This window comes from Rhinolophus ferrumequinum, chromosome 27 (assembly GCF_004115265.2).
Source record: "Rhinolophus ferrumequinum isolate MPI-CBG mRhiFer1 chromosome 27, mRhiFer1_v1.p, whole genome shotgun sequence".
NCBI lineage: Eukaryota > Metazoa > Chordata > Mammalia > Chiroptera > Rhinolophidae > Rhinolophus > Rhinolophus ferrumequinum.
The window spans coordinates 8,602,878-8,617,738 of NC_046310.1; the positions used below are offsets into that span (position 1 = coordinate 8,602,878).

At 36.6% G+C, this 14,861-nt stretch overlaps 1 protein-coding gene across 15 annotated transcripts in view; it reads right to left on the reverse strand.

The window, feature by feature from the left end:
- The window catches only part of ESRRG (estrogen related receptor gamma), a 549,261-nt gene that overhangs the window by 190,577 nt on the left and 343,823 nt on the right, over positions 1-14,861 (reverse strand). The gene's annotated exons all lie outside the window — the stretch shown is intronic.

The window sequence follows — 14,861 nt, forward strand, 5'->3', positions numbered from 1 at the left end:
ATGATGCCAACTTCATATAATCTCTCAAAAGCCAAAACCAGAAAAATCAGGATGGAGGTTGCAATTTGCTCAAGTTGTATATAACACGCCGGCTACCTACGTTCCTGAAATCCATTTTTCTGAAGTCTGACCCAAGTTTAAGTGGGAGACTTAGGGACAAAAATTCCCATTTTTAAGGGTTTTCTAAGGCACTCAATATCATTTTATAATTTTATCACTTAGTTCAGGATCTTGGTGCCCAGGACAGTGCCTGCATACAGTCAAATATTTTTGAATGAAGGACCAGGAAAATGCGGTTTAATGCACTAAATTGATTACTTGAATGATTTAAAAAATTGCAAAGGAATGCATGTAATCGTTTTTGAGGCAACACAAGAAGTTACTATAAGCAATCAATTTGACACCCCAGAGAGTTAGTTATGAAAAATACACTTCAAAAATCAATTTTAAACTAATATCTTCTAAAATTTGATTTCATTAACTATCATTAAGCTATTTGCCCACAACCTAATTAATGTACATAACTGAGGGTACTTAATAATATGAAACAAAAGGGGTACTTAATAATATGAAACAAAAGGGGATGGACATTTCTTAGAAACACATGATAAGGCAAATAGTAATACATTAACATGTAAAGATAGTAACTGTGGAATTAAAATATTTTTAGAGTTTATATGTCATAATGATTTGGATAGTCTTGGTACATTCAATGTGTGTCAAAACTGCCGCAATTAAACTGGCAGATGATATTCTAAAATAAAAGTAGTAGCAAAGTCTCAGCTAAAAAACTGTCATTTTAAAAATAAAAAACAGTAAGTATAAGCAAAGGGTGAAGGGATAAGTAGGAAATTTCAACTTAAGCCCTGGATAAAAGATAATAAAGGTAATGTTTATTATAAGATGCTGCTGAAAAGAAAAGACAAAATTTTGATTTTTGACATTTCAAAATATTTTTTTTAGTAAAGTCTCTATGATATTTTTAAACAGATTCATCTTATACAAACGCCTGTATTTGAACATATTTTTGGAGTATTAGAAATTAATATAATGCCATTATACACAAATGCAAAAAAAACAAAACTATATTTGCTTTGCAAGTGTTTAAAGAATTAGTTAATGTACGTGTGTGTGTGTCTGTGTGTAAAATAAAATTCCTCTGATTGAATTGTTACTTCCTTATTTTAGACCCCAATCTGGATGTGAACAAATCTTAAAGTTTCAAAATACAAGTTAGTCTAAACCTAACAAAGAAAACACAGATATCCAAAGTTTAATCTCATATATAGCATATGCTAGAATTAGTATTTAAAGAGAAACATATTTTTAAATGCTACCTTTCTCTTTCCTAAACAAAATATTGATAAAGTGACTGAAATGCCAGAAATTCAATGCAATGCCCAATTTGTTAAATTCATGCAGTCTCCTATACTAATTATGATTTTTTTCTTTTTCTTTCTTTTTTTTTTTTTTGCTGGCTTTCTTGCTTCCTATGTATGTAGCACTGATGAAAAGAAATTGGAGTGGGGGTATAATCTCTAAGATATTACTTATTTGTGGTATACCTGCCTCGGTGAAATTTAAATTAGGTCATATAATTAAATGCAAAAGGTATCTTAGAATAAAGCAACCAATATTTTTTTTTTAGAGGTGAGAAATACAGCACGCTGAATGACTATCAACTTTTAATCTGTAAGTATCTTTGTGACAATAACCTGTAATCCTGATTCAAGATTTACCCAGACCCCTTTTGTTCTGTTCTGTTCTCCCCCTCTGAAAGTCTGAGAATTTTCTAAGTAAGTTTTGAGCTTATCGTTTGAAAACGAGAGAAAGAGAATGAGTCCATGATCCCTTGCATGCCTTCTCGGCACCTAAACAGAGCCATTTGTATCGTCCATTGAACACTGTTTAGTAAACAAGCAATGCACAGGACCAAAGTGGCTTCTGTCTTCCAGTCCTGCCATCCTTTTAAAAAGCAAGGCAGGGGTTCTGTTTTTAGTACACACTCTGGTTCAGTGTTAATCCTGTTTTATGTTGTTCACACCTGCTGTTGACTAGCAGCCTGCTGATGGGCTGGGGCTCAGACTGCTCAGAGAAATCCCAATAACTGAGAAGCTGGACAAAAGCTACTGTCCGGAAACAAAGCCTGATCAGGGTCCAGCGTACAGGAGAAGCAGACCCCAAAGATCTTTCCCCTCAGGATGTCCCAAGGTGGACACCCAAGAATAAACGCAACCAGATGCTCTTTTTTGAGACCCCACTGGCGGATGTATATCCCTCAGCCTTTTATGTCTTTTGGTAAAATTAATGCCAACATAGTTAAAAAAAAAAAAAAAAAAAAGGAAGTCATTCTAATCAAGCATACATGCCAGCCACTCTGTGTGTTCTTACCTAAAGAATTTGTGCCTGAAACAAACAAAATTATTAATTTCAAATACTCTATAGCTCACCTCTCTATTCCTAGAAGTTTATATTCAAAATGAACAGAAATACAAAATACATACGCTGCCATCAGTGGCCACTGTGTGGCCAGAACAGTGACTTGTATGATAAGACCATTCTCCCCACCTTCCACCCTGCACTGCACGTGCCTAATAACCAACATCAAATGGATGACTTCTTTTTTGATCTTAGTAGCAGCGATAAATCAAATTCAGTGCCACAGACTGGGGGGAAATACACAAGTAAGGGACAAGTTCAAGGCTGACAGTGGGACCAGTTGGACGCTTTCCCTCAGTCAAGTCCCAGGAAAGGATGCCCACCCTCTCTCTCTCTGAAACAAGATGTAAGCTGTCGTGCACTTACCCAGAGCGAGAAAAACATACCCAGTCCTGCTGTGACCCTAAGTCAGGATACACTTTGTGCTGACATCCCAGCGGTGACACTGGAGCCCCTCCCTTCTACCTAAAAACAGAGTCAATTTCCTTCCTATCTGGGAGACAGATTCTGCCCACAGGTGGGCACCGGGAGCTCCTACTGGCCAGCATAGCACAGCTCCAACAAGAGCTGCACATCCGGGGGGTCAAGTGGAAGATCTGGGATCATGTTATGTCTCCCGAAGCACCTTTCCTACCTGTATAGCCAATAAAGCATCATTTTGGGGTTATGCACCTGCCTCACCCACAACGGTACATAGATTTAATGGAGCACAGTTTTAATACTTCTCTAGGGGGAAGGATGAAAAGCGCTAACTAGCATATTAAGGTTCTGTTAACGAACGAAAGTGAAGATGAAATATCTGAAGTGTCGGCATCTTTGGGCCAACATGCTCTCGCACTATTTACCCTCTGCAACATGCTCTTTTTGGAGGGTCAAGACTTGTTCTGGCTACACTCTTCCTCAGCAGAGGAAAAATTTACATGGATGCTCAGAAGCGGCTTAGCTACGGCAGCTGAGAAGCCAGGTACATGTGAGCTTTTTCAGTGTGTATGATACTGCACACTTGGGAACTCTCTGATGATGTTACAGAAAAAAAAAAGTTATGAAAAAATTACACTATAAGGCACTTGGCATAATTATATATAGAATTCATGTGTCTTCCATAACCTCACACAGTCCATCATAAAATAATAATAAAAAAAAACAGTTGTCGCTTTCAATTTGTTTATGGAATATGAACAGTCGAGGAATAAATTCAATTATTATGTTGAATCACATGAAATTGCTGATTTTTGACCAATTTTTGACCTACAAAATCGGCAATTTCACGTGGTTCAACCTAATATAATTAGAATCCTATCACCTGACTTTCATGCAAAGAAGTCTGAAGTTTTATCAGGGGATGTCATGATTCCAAACTTGACCTTCCTACTGATTTTCCCTCAGAAAGCCGTCTCTAATTTGGTTGTGTTCTTTTCCATTACTATCAAAATGAGAGCATTAATCCAAGTATATTTCAAGACTTGAGCCTCTTAAGATTTTGGGGTACACAGGTCCTAGGAGCCAACATTTCACTGGCCATCAAGTCTTACACATTCATGCCGTCCCTGGAGAGTTTACTATTAGGTTAGTGCAAAGGTAATTGCGGTTTTTGCAATTCCTTTTAACCTTCTAAACCGCAATCCCTTTTGCACCAACCTAATATAATGCTCACCTTTTTTGCGAAGCAACTTGGCAATCCCACATAAGAGCAAATGCTTCCTTCCAAGTGCCAGGGCTGCACAAGGATGGAATCTGATGGAAAATCTTATGCATGGGGTCCTTCACGAAAGGACGTGGAACCTGGATTCTCCCCCAGCCCCTGTGACTTTGTAAGTGTGCTCAGGACAGAAAGACTTGAGTATATCAGCAGCAGTAGCGGCTTCCGGATCAAATGACATTTAGTATTTTGCATGGAAGGGCGACATGACGAATACCTTCAGATCAGAAGGGACGAAAGCGGCAGCTGTATGCTGGGCCAAGGCGCTCTCCCCCTCATCCTGCCTCCCAAGCATGCCCACTTCTGAAGAAAGTTAAGGCCACCTTCTTCTGATTACACTGCTTTCCTCAGGCAGGAATGTTTTTTTTTTCTTCTTCTGTTTGAATCTTAAACCATTACATTTCCAGGGATGCGTTTTTATGTTTACAATTGACATCTTCATAAAAGAATGAAACCTTTGAGCAACAGCTCGAAAGCATGACAGTTGCCTGCAATAAGTACTTAAATTATTTTACACCTACATGGCGCCCAGTTGTTTTTAGTTAAAATTTAATAAACCTTAAACGGATGACCTTTCTTGCACAGAAAGGCCCAGAGTTGCAAAAAGCGAACTTCCCCATGAAATATATTTTAAGGACCGAGTGCTGAACAAAGCGCTATTTAAAGCTGAACGCTTTGTCAATTTATCAGCTTGTGAACATTCTGCTCCTGAGCAACCTGGCTGCTGAATGCATAGAATGGCGGTGCCTTGCTTAATCGAATACTATTGATTCGAGTGTGTCACAGTGATCTCATTGGGAGTAATCAATAGTAATCCAAAATCAATCCATCTGCTCGTGCACTATCATTTATCAAATCTGAATACGCCAAATTATTTGTAGGCTTCAAATTACAAAGAGGAGAAAATGACAGAGCTGGGGAAGTGAATGGTTTGTATCGAAAAGCAAAACCAACAGCTCTTTTTATTTATTTATTTTTTTTAAGGGGAGGTGCTTTAAAAATGGACTATGAGGTGGACAAATGTGTTTCCCTTCTCACGAGAGGGTCTTAAACTTACGACGAATCTCATTCCATTCCCGAGAAAAAATACGATTTTCTTGCATAGGAGTTTGCTGGTTCAGCCCAGACGACATACACTTGAAGATGCTCCAACTTACTTAACAACAGTGCACCAACAGTTTACAAGTCTGACAAATGCCTATCACCCACCTGCTGGAAAATAAGACCCAAATGACATAGGACATAACCGCATCTTCTAATATCAGAAAAGATGTTTAATGGAATTGGAGTGGAAACAGGAAAACTAAATTTCTCCAGAGAAAGTACAGCATAGATGCTCCTGCTTATCAAGCAAGCTGCTGTTGACGCTAAAGTTTCTTTTATCAACATATTCACCTGTAATTTAGTCAAGGTAATAAATCCTTCTATTCATTACAGTGCACTCAAAAGCACCTCTACTATTTAACTTGAGTGAAAAAAGGCACAGAGTGTCTGAAACATTTACTTTTGCTAATGTAAAAGTGTTGGCATTTTACTTCATTCCTGATAAGCTGGTGCCAAGAGAAGTGATTATTCTTTTCTTATTCACAGGCTATCAGCATTGCGAAAAGCTCTCTCAATCTTATCAGGTGTATGAACAGCACAGTTACTGAAAACAGTTTGTACTGCTCCTCTCTCTTTCTGCCAAGCTATCTGATCAACCCTCAGCTAACTAACTGTATTTACACACAATCAAATGTAAGTTGTATCTTCCACGCACCGTAGCCAGATTCCAGTTTGCCATAGGTTTTTCTGCTGTGACATTAACTTAACAAAAATGTCAGCCACGAGTACCCCAAACTGACAACAATCAAGAAAACACTATAAAAGCACTCAAGTAGAATGCATACCAAACAGAAACAAAAGAAAAACAAATATGAAAAGTTGAAGGTAATCTCTTTGGAATTCATGGGGGAGAGAGGGTGGAGAGAATAAAATGTACTGTGGATGAAAATGGGGATGAATATCATGCACTTAACCTTTCTCCAAAGTAAATGGGACTTGAGCAAAACAGACGACAAGAAGGGAAATTTTAAAAGAAAATTCTGCTGGGATCAAAGGGGTTCAGGAAAGTTCTGTAGGGACAGAGCAGGCATTTTCCCCACATCCCAGATTATCTCATTGTTGAGGCAGAGAAGTATTATGACGTAAGCAAAGGAAGACAATAGACACTATCACCGAACTTACCCCATGAACTGAAGACAAAAGAGAAAGCAAGGCTGTCACCTATGGTGACCACATTCTCAGGATAGATTCTCCAATCATTAACCCCCCCTTATAAATGATCTAGACATTAAAGTTTTGTTCACTATAAGGAATAAAAAATACATAAAGACCACTGAGTGCCGAACCTCGGTATTTTTCTCATTCTTCAGATTTCACCCATTAAATAGTTCCAGGTAGAGGTATGAAGACAGACTCATCAGCCAGGAGAATGTACGTCGATGGCTTCCTCTCCACTTCTGCCTATTAAAAAACTGTTGACACCAGTTTGTGGTTCATGCGAACAGAGACAGACCGAATCATGTATGGGTAGTTCTCTGGAGCATGAAAGACAGCAGTGACATTTCTGGAACATAAGAGGAATCTGAAGTTTACTTCAATAACTGAGTAACAAATCCTTGAGCCTAGGCAAGAATCTCTGCTTGGGCTTCTGTGTATAAACTGTTCACATGTCCCTCACATCCCTGCACTGAATGGCTAGGAGAGAACCGGAAAAGGCAGCCACAGGCCCCCACCTGAGCCCTACTCCAGCTTCTGTCCAGACTCCAAAAACAGACTGAGTCTCGCCTAAGACACGTGGAACAGTAAGATGAATTAGCCAAGTATGTAGCTCAGGACAATTCAGCTGATGGTTGCTTTTCCATCTGTGACACTATGATCCCATGACTGATGAGGCAGGTCTCATTTAAGTTTACGGATAAAGGGGATGCTTCTGTCATTTCATAGGACCCAGCGCCAAATGTACATAGTCACTTTCTCATAGGAAAATGACACGATTCTTGTCAACTCTACGTATATATCTTTCCCTCTCCTCGGTCATGATCACTTGGTTACAAGTATCATATTCCTCCTTAAAATATCTGATCCATTTTATTAGATTAATGGCTGGGAAGAAAGCATTTTCAGAGTATTTTTTCATCTATGGAAAAATAAATACAATTTAACATGGCTATCTTACATTTTTGGAGAACTTCAAGGACTATGATCATTTGGAATTATAGAGGTCAAAGGGTAATTCACTGAACAACCTCACATTTGAATGTTTTCTCTTAAATAAGCACTCTAGTCTACATCATTTTTCATAGTACCCACTATTTTTACTAACTCTGAAAATAATTTTAGACCTTTTCAAAGCACATTAAATTCTTATAAAATGTAACAACATATTCACTAAGCCCACCTTTTAAAACATTTTAACTCACATTGGGAGTATTAAACGGAAAGTAAATATATTTATTTCATGAGTCCTTTGTTTCAATTTTCAAAAGCCATTACGAATGAGTAAAATCTCCCTAGAATAGATAAAAAAGGAATTATCATGTACAAAGATACATTCTGATCACAGAGGTGACAAAAAAGAACTTAGTGTGCCTCTGCCTATTTTTCTGTGCATGAGTTCTTGATATACATTTTTAAACTTCACATTTTGCATACTGAATAAGCCATACAAGAAGAAAGCACAGATGCTTTTTTCCCCCTTGCTCAGAAACAGTATTTAAAGTACAACAAAAAAGAGATGCCTCTTGTTCAAAGTGCATTGCCAGAACTCCTTGTAACACTTCACTTCCTGAAGTCTTCCTTTACTTCACACGTAAGAACACCTGAGATTCACCACGTCAGACTTTTTTAAAAAAATAAATCCCATTATTACTTCCAACACAGTAGAACGATTTGAACAAGCTTAAGTTATACTCTTTAAAAAAGCCTCATTTTTATCTGTGTTATCTATACTCCCACAGTGAGAGTTTTCCAGAGAAGTAAGCAAGCACACTGCTTTTCATTACACTTCTAGTAGCCATCAATCTCTGCGATAATATGAGAATTTATTGGTAGCTTCCCCTTTATTTAGCACCATCTTAACCAACTGTTTGCGGAGAAGGTGTATGATGAAGCAAAGTCAAATTGACATGTCTGTGATGTGCCTGACAGCCCTCAGTATGCCCAATATTAATTTGTTTTTTTTGGCTACGTAAGTACTGCCAAAGCATATTACACGTAATGTGCACTTCCAATCAAAATGATGAAAAGTATATATGCAATTGTGTTGCACTCAAAGCAATACGAGATGGCACAGAAGAATGTATATGACACAGACTGCCTTTTATAATTAAAATATAAATTTACTTTTTTGTTACCAATGTAATCTAATCTCAGGTAGGCTTTCCATGAATTCAACACTTTAAATAAACATTTATAGATTTTTAAATGCCAGAAGCCAGTGTTTTCATTTATTATATTGTGTGAAAGAATTCCATATATAGCCAGAGGTTATATTTCTAATGGCTAGTGCTGGATATTATATGTCTATAGTCACATGCACATGTAGCTCTATCCCAGTATATTGAAATGGACTTTAATTGACCAGTAAGAAGCCAATTTATTTAAAACTATACCTTTTATTTTCTTTGCCTTAGTGAGTTATCTGCCAAATATATATGCATAGCCATAAATTAAAATGGCATAACATTTGAAGAAATCAAAACATAAAAAGCAAGTTTCCTCCAAACATTTAAAAATATTTTAAACATGCACCACACACACACACAACACAAAATCTAAATCTTCTCAGTCCAGGGGTTTTGTATAATTGACTAGGAAACACATTTGGAAAACAGAGAGAAATACCAAATCAGAGAAAAAGAAACGTCTGGCACTTTTCTAAGGAAAAGTAGAGAGGAAAGATGTGTTTGCTAAAACTCCGAATGGAAATTGCTCTTATTAGCTGAGGTTTCCTACACCTGAGAAAGTATAAGTCTAAAATGAACTTGAAACAAGAAAAAGATGCCAGGCAAATCCTTCAAAAGGCAGAAAACTGTCATTTATCATCAACCTTAGGTAATAAAGAAACTAACTTTGATCTGATGGGTTGGCAAAACGTAACAGCAGGATTTTTTTTTTTCCTTTTTTTTAAACCCAGAAACATTAAATTTGTTAAAGTGCTATACAAACAAAGAAAGGTAAGACATGAATCTAGGAATTCAAGCAAGAGTATGAATTAGAACAAGAACTAGAACAGAAAGAGAATTTTCTCTCTGCACTCATTCAGGTTTACTAAGCAAATCACAGACTTCTAAAATTATCTCCTGGAAAAAAAGTAGAAAATTCTGAAATCTATGATGTACTTCACGCAAATAGAATACTTATTGATTTTCTATGTTTGCTTTTAGCAAAAAAAAAAAAAAAAAAAAGCAAATGATATATTTATATAGTGCAGATAAATGAAATTCCTATTTTGCATTTATTTGAAAGCTGTCATGTTTACATTAAGATATATTTGTCAGGCCCGATTGGAGAAGAAGAGAATGTAGCCAAGAGCTAATTCCAAACTATTTATTGGCTATGGGCCCAAACCATTAAATTATGTATTTAATATTATTAGTTGTTTATTTCCTATTTTACAAATTATTTATGACTAGTAGACATTGGATTTAGGAATAATACAAATTACAAATGTATAAAATCAGAAACAAATTTACTCATTAGGTTACCTGTTAACCTGTCTTTTACATGGCAGTTTAACCAATGGAGTTTAAAACCAGACCTGATAAGTACCTGAAATCCTAATTCCAGGTTAAAATCATGCCTGGCAAATTTAATTGGCAGCTAAGTGATTAGAAAACATACTTTAGCTCCACTTTATTAGATAAAAGCACATGAACAACCTTAGCAGCCTAACTATATTCTACATATATCCCTCTTCCCAGCTATCTGCGTGTTTCACATGCATCCTCTACACACACACAAACAGACACGTGTGTGTCTTCCATCGGCTGGATTGGATTTTAAAGCACCATAGGAGTATTTATTTATTTATACTGGTCTAGACCATGTCTATTCATATACACATGGCTATGAAAATAATAATCAACAGCAAAACATACAAAATGCACTAAGAAGACTGTCAAGCGGCCGAGCTGCTTGGTTTGCCCCTGAACTATCAAATACACACATAAGTATGATTGCAGAAAGAGAACCTAAATATTTCACTGTCAGAGAATGCAGAGCGCTGCAATTCATTTCTATCTCCTGTTAGGACAATGACAATTTAATACCAGGCCAGTGGATGTAAAAGAGATAAAAACTGAACAAACTGGGCCAGTGTAATCAAAGATTTTTCTCCAGAGAGCTAGCTAGGGCCGGAGCTCGTATGCACTTATAACAGATCAACACTGTATTATGCCTCTCTTCCATGAATTGGCTACGAAGAAAAATTCAGGGCAAAGCTTATCGGCTGCAGGACTTTAAAGTTCTACTGAGATAACTCAGACGCTCTTCCCTTATTTCTAAATGCTTGGCAGGTGATTCTAAAAAGTTCATTTGTTATTAATTAATTGAAACGATTGCTATTAATTGCCCCTTGTACGACAAAAGTATCCACCAGAAGTTCAGATTTCAATTTACTTAATGAAATAATATAAGCAAAACCTTCCGTGCTCCCTGGCACTTTAGAAGTAACACAAAGAAATATTTTGTTTAGTCACTAGGCTGAAACAAATGTTGAGGAATCTTTCCCAAGTGATACGGACGTGAGATTGGGCATTATGCCTACCTTCCCAAAGAACCGTCTCTTCTTTGTCTGTAGTTCTGGCAGGCGTGAGGTCCTGTGAAAGTATTGTTAAATAGACTCATAGAGAAGTTACCTGCCCTTTTTGATGAATAGCACCATGTACCTAAAATTAATTGCAAAAGTATGGCCTGGCTAATGAGATGGTCCTTATCTTTTTCCAGCACAGGAAGCACCAGTATTTTTCTGCTGGCTCAATATTTTACAAAAATGCCTAAAGTATTATTAACTAAGTAAAAATCTGATTCAAAGACCTCAAAGACACAAATTATCATAAATTCTAAGATCTGGAAAATTTGGAGTTAAAACTGATTTTCCTACATGATTTGTTTCTTAAACCTTAATTTCTTGTCTTTTTTTTTTTACTTTGAAAAGAACAACAAAAATAATTTCCTACGGCTCCTATTAGCATTATTTTAAAGCTGAATTACAATAGCATTCTGTATCAGATGGCCAATATATATTGCAGGTCAGATTAAATCAAAGAAATATATCAAAGGCCGTCAATTTAGAATTAAAAAAAAAAGAACAATGATACCTTATTGGAGAGAAAACACTGGAAAAATGATCATCCATGCAAGAGAATTAATGGATATCCACAAGGGTTTTGCTAATAACATGGGTTAATTACCGCTGCAACACGCTAGGCTCAGTAAATAAAGCAGCAGTGCCATAAACACATTAAGATGAGAAACCATCACTGTAAGGACCAACCAACACCATCACCCTCGCCTCTGCCCAGGCAATGGAAAGCTGTTTGCTAGCCCTTTCCGTAAAAGGAGGATTTCTAAACTTACCACCCAATGTGCAGGGGGGATACATAAATACACTGACACAAAGGGCCGGGGAAACGTGTCCCCATCATTTACTCACCACTCCCATTCAGCCTTTATTCCATGAACTCAGGAACACTTTTTTTTTTTTTTTTTTTTTTTGCTTACTCTAAGGAGAAAAATTGTATGTTACATAATACACACTGTCTGGCTATTTCAACTATATATGGTCTGGAATACGTACAGCGGTTATTTAATTTTCAGAAAAATAAAATTAATCTGTTCGCTTTAGTGAGGTGATGGGCAAGATTACAAAACTCTACAGCTGGTTGTCACTTAGAGCAATTTACAAAGAAATCATCTGAAAACCCCACCTATACCACCTACCTTTAAGGCGGCAGGTGTTTTCAAAAGATTTATAGAAAAGAATCAGGAAGAAAAGTAACATGAGCTCCAAGTCTGGAGTTTAAGTATTCTTTCTTAGAAAAATAAAGTGTCTGCTCGTAGTTCTCAAATAATATCACACCTATAGTGGCTTAGGCAAGCTCTTATCTTTAAAAAAAAAAATTGCATCCACTCTGATTTAAGCTTTCTGTTGTTGTTACTGTATACATTTTTCCTTCCTGTCTATTTTTATCCCATAGATTTTGACATTACAGTATTACTTTTGGACAGTTATATTTCAATTTACTTCAGCTTCTAATAAGGAGAGATGAGGCAGAGAAAAAAAAAAATAACCAAAACCCTGAAACAGAAAGAGTGGACCATGCAAAATAAAACTTACATAGCTCCAAACAGCATTCTGAAAACCCAAATTTGTTTAATTGTCAGTGTCTGGATTTCAGTGATCAAGCTGAAATTTACTGAACTATTCCCTCCTCGTCTTGCCTGTTTTGGAGTGTTTCAATTGCCTTTCCTTCTTCCAACAGCTGTGACAACTGTTAAAACAGTCAGTAAAATTAAGTCCGCTCTATAATCCTGTAGTCAATGTTACATTTTAATCAGAGGTTGAAAGGGATTCATGTGATGAGCACACTCATTTAGCATGATTAGACTGACACGTATGTCAAAATGAGCAGATATATTATTTTCATCTATTTATGCTATCAGTTATTACTGCTATTAAATGTGAAACAAGCTTTCAAGTATTATGTTCTTTAATGTGCTGGCCCATTTCCTAAATTAAAAAAAAAAAAATACATAGTTATAGGTTAACATTTTAGGCTCTTCTAACGGTGGTCAATAAATTGTACGAACCTTTTTTTAATCGCCTCCGAAGCAGAAATTGTCCAATATTTTCCTGTGAAACTGCATAACTGGTTTCATTTCTATGTATACACACACGTGATGGGGTTTAACCCAGTACAATTACTATGAATATTAATAGCATGTATAAATTCTAGGGTTTATTAATTGAGACAGAGAGGCAGATGTGTTGCTTAGCATTAGATCTTTCTGTCTGTCCAGTGAACCACGTAACCATCAGAACTGCATCCAGACAATAAATCTGTATTTTTTTTAAAGATGACTTTTAATGGAGCCCAAAAGAAAGCTAGTTTGAATCTTGCGCCAAAGCCAAAAGGACATGTGCCCTGATTTCATTTAAATGCATCTGCTTTAAGAGGCTTATCTAAACCAATTATTCAAATTAGCTATAAAAGTTAAATTCAAGGAAACTACTTTAAAAAGACGCCTCTAGGGGATTTTTAAAGTTTCTTTTATTTCTTTATTTAAGAGAGAAAAGTTCAGAACCTGGGTGAGTTCGGATAATGTGTTCTTCCTGACATGAAGACATTTTAAACTCTCCAATTCTCCAGTCCCCAGTCCTCTAACCTTCACCCTACATTGGAGTGCGCAGTCCTACTTTTGTTTATTTTTCATTTTTATTTTCACACAGTTTAAGCTTGTTTCTCGAGTGTTTCCAACTGATGGAAGCACAGCCTTCCAACCTTTCAGCTCTTCCTAAGTCTACCTCTTGGCTAATATCCTCTGCATGAGTGTGTATATGAGTCTGTGTGTGTGTACACACACACACACACACAGCCACTCAGGCTGCAAGTCACTTTCATCTCTTACTTAATTACAAAGCAGTGCAATATGCAATCACTAAGGACAGCTAGTGGACATTTCCCTATAATGCACTGCCTCATCTTCTACAGTTTTATATTTTCTCCACAATCTATAGAGAGAAATGTTTGCCAAGAGCACTCTTTTCAGAATTATTATAACAGTTGATATTAATGTAATCTGAAAGCAAAGCAATATAACTGACTCAACAGAAAGATGGACCAGTGACAGCTCCAGTGACATACTAATATTTTATCTTAACAGTGGGTTGAAATTAAGTTTATGACCTACTCATTTATACAGGAATGCCTAATTTACTTCACCTAACCCCCTATCTACCCCACCTTTACTAATCCAAATATATAGATCCATGGGCATAAAGATGTTCATAAATACAAATTAAACTGCATGTAAGAACAAAACTACTTTTCTATATTTTCTGGACATGAATCACGAAACAAATTCACAATCTCAACAGAGTCTCTTCAAGGGGAAATTTTAAAAGTCACTACTGTTTCTTTAGGGCTTTTTTTCTCCCTTAAATATTAATAATGTGTGAAAATCTCATGTTACTTAATGGACTGATTTGTCAGTTAAGTGCTGACTTAACGCTAACCATGCAAATAACATTATTCTAGCCCTGAACTGCAAAGGGCTAGTTTTTAAATTGTTTTCTGAAGGAGAATTAGTAAATGTGCAATTTTGCCTCTAACTCTGCCGGGTTAAGAAATGACAGGGCGCTGAAAATATCTGTCAAACTGCACATCCATAAGAAGCGCTCCATAGTATAAATCATTTTGAATATTGTATTTTAAAACATCTTTCCTTGGGAAAATGGGTCCTAGGAAAAGATGCATTTTAACAGTTCACTAAGCATTTGTGCCAAGTGCCTATTCTTAGCACCTGAATAAGAAGTGACTGTCACACAGCTGTTTTACGGACAGTCACTGAGCTTCGCCTCAAAGGTAATATTGTAGTCAGAACAATTCTCGACTTACTGAATTAGGAGATCACGCTCCACACAAAAGGCACCAGACAGACGCAAACAAGCACAGTG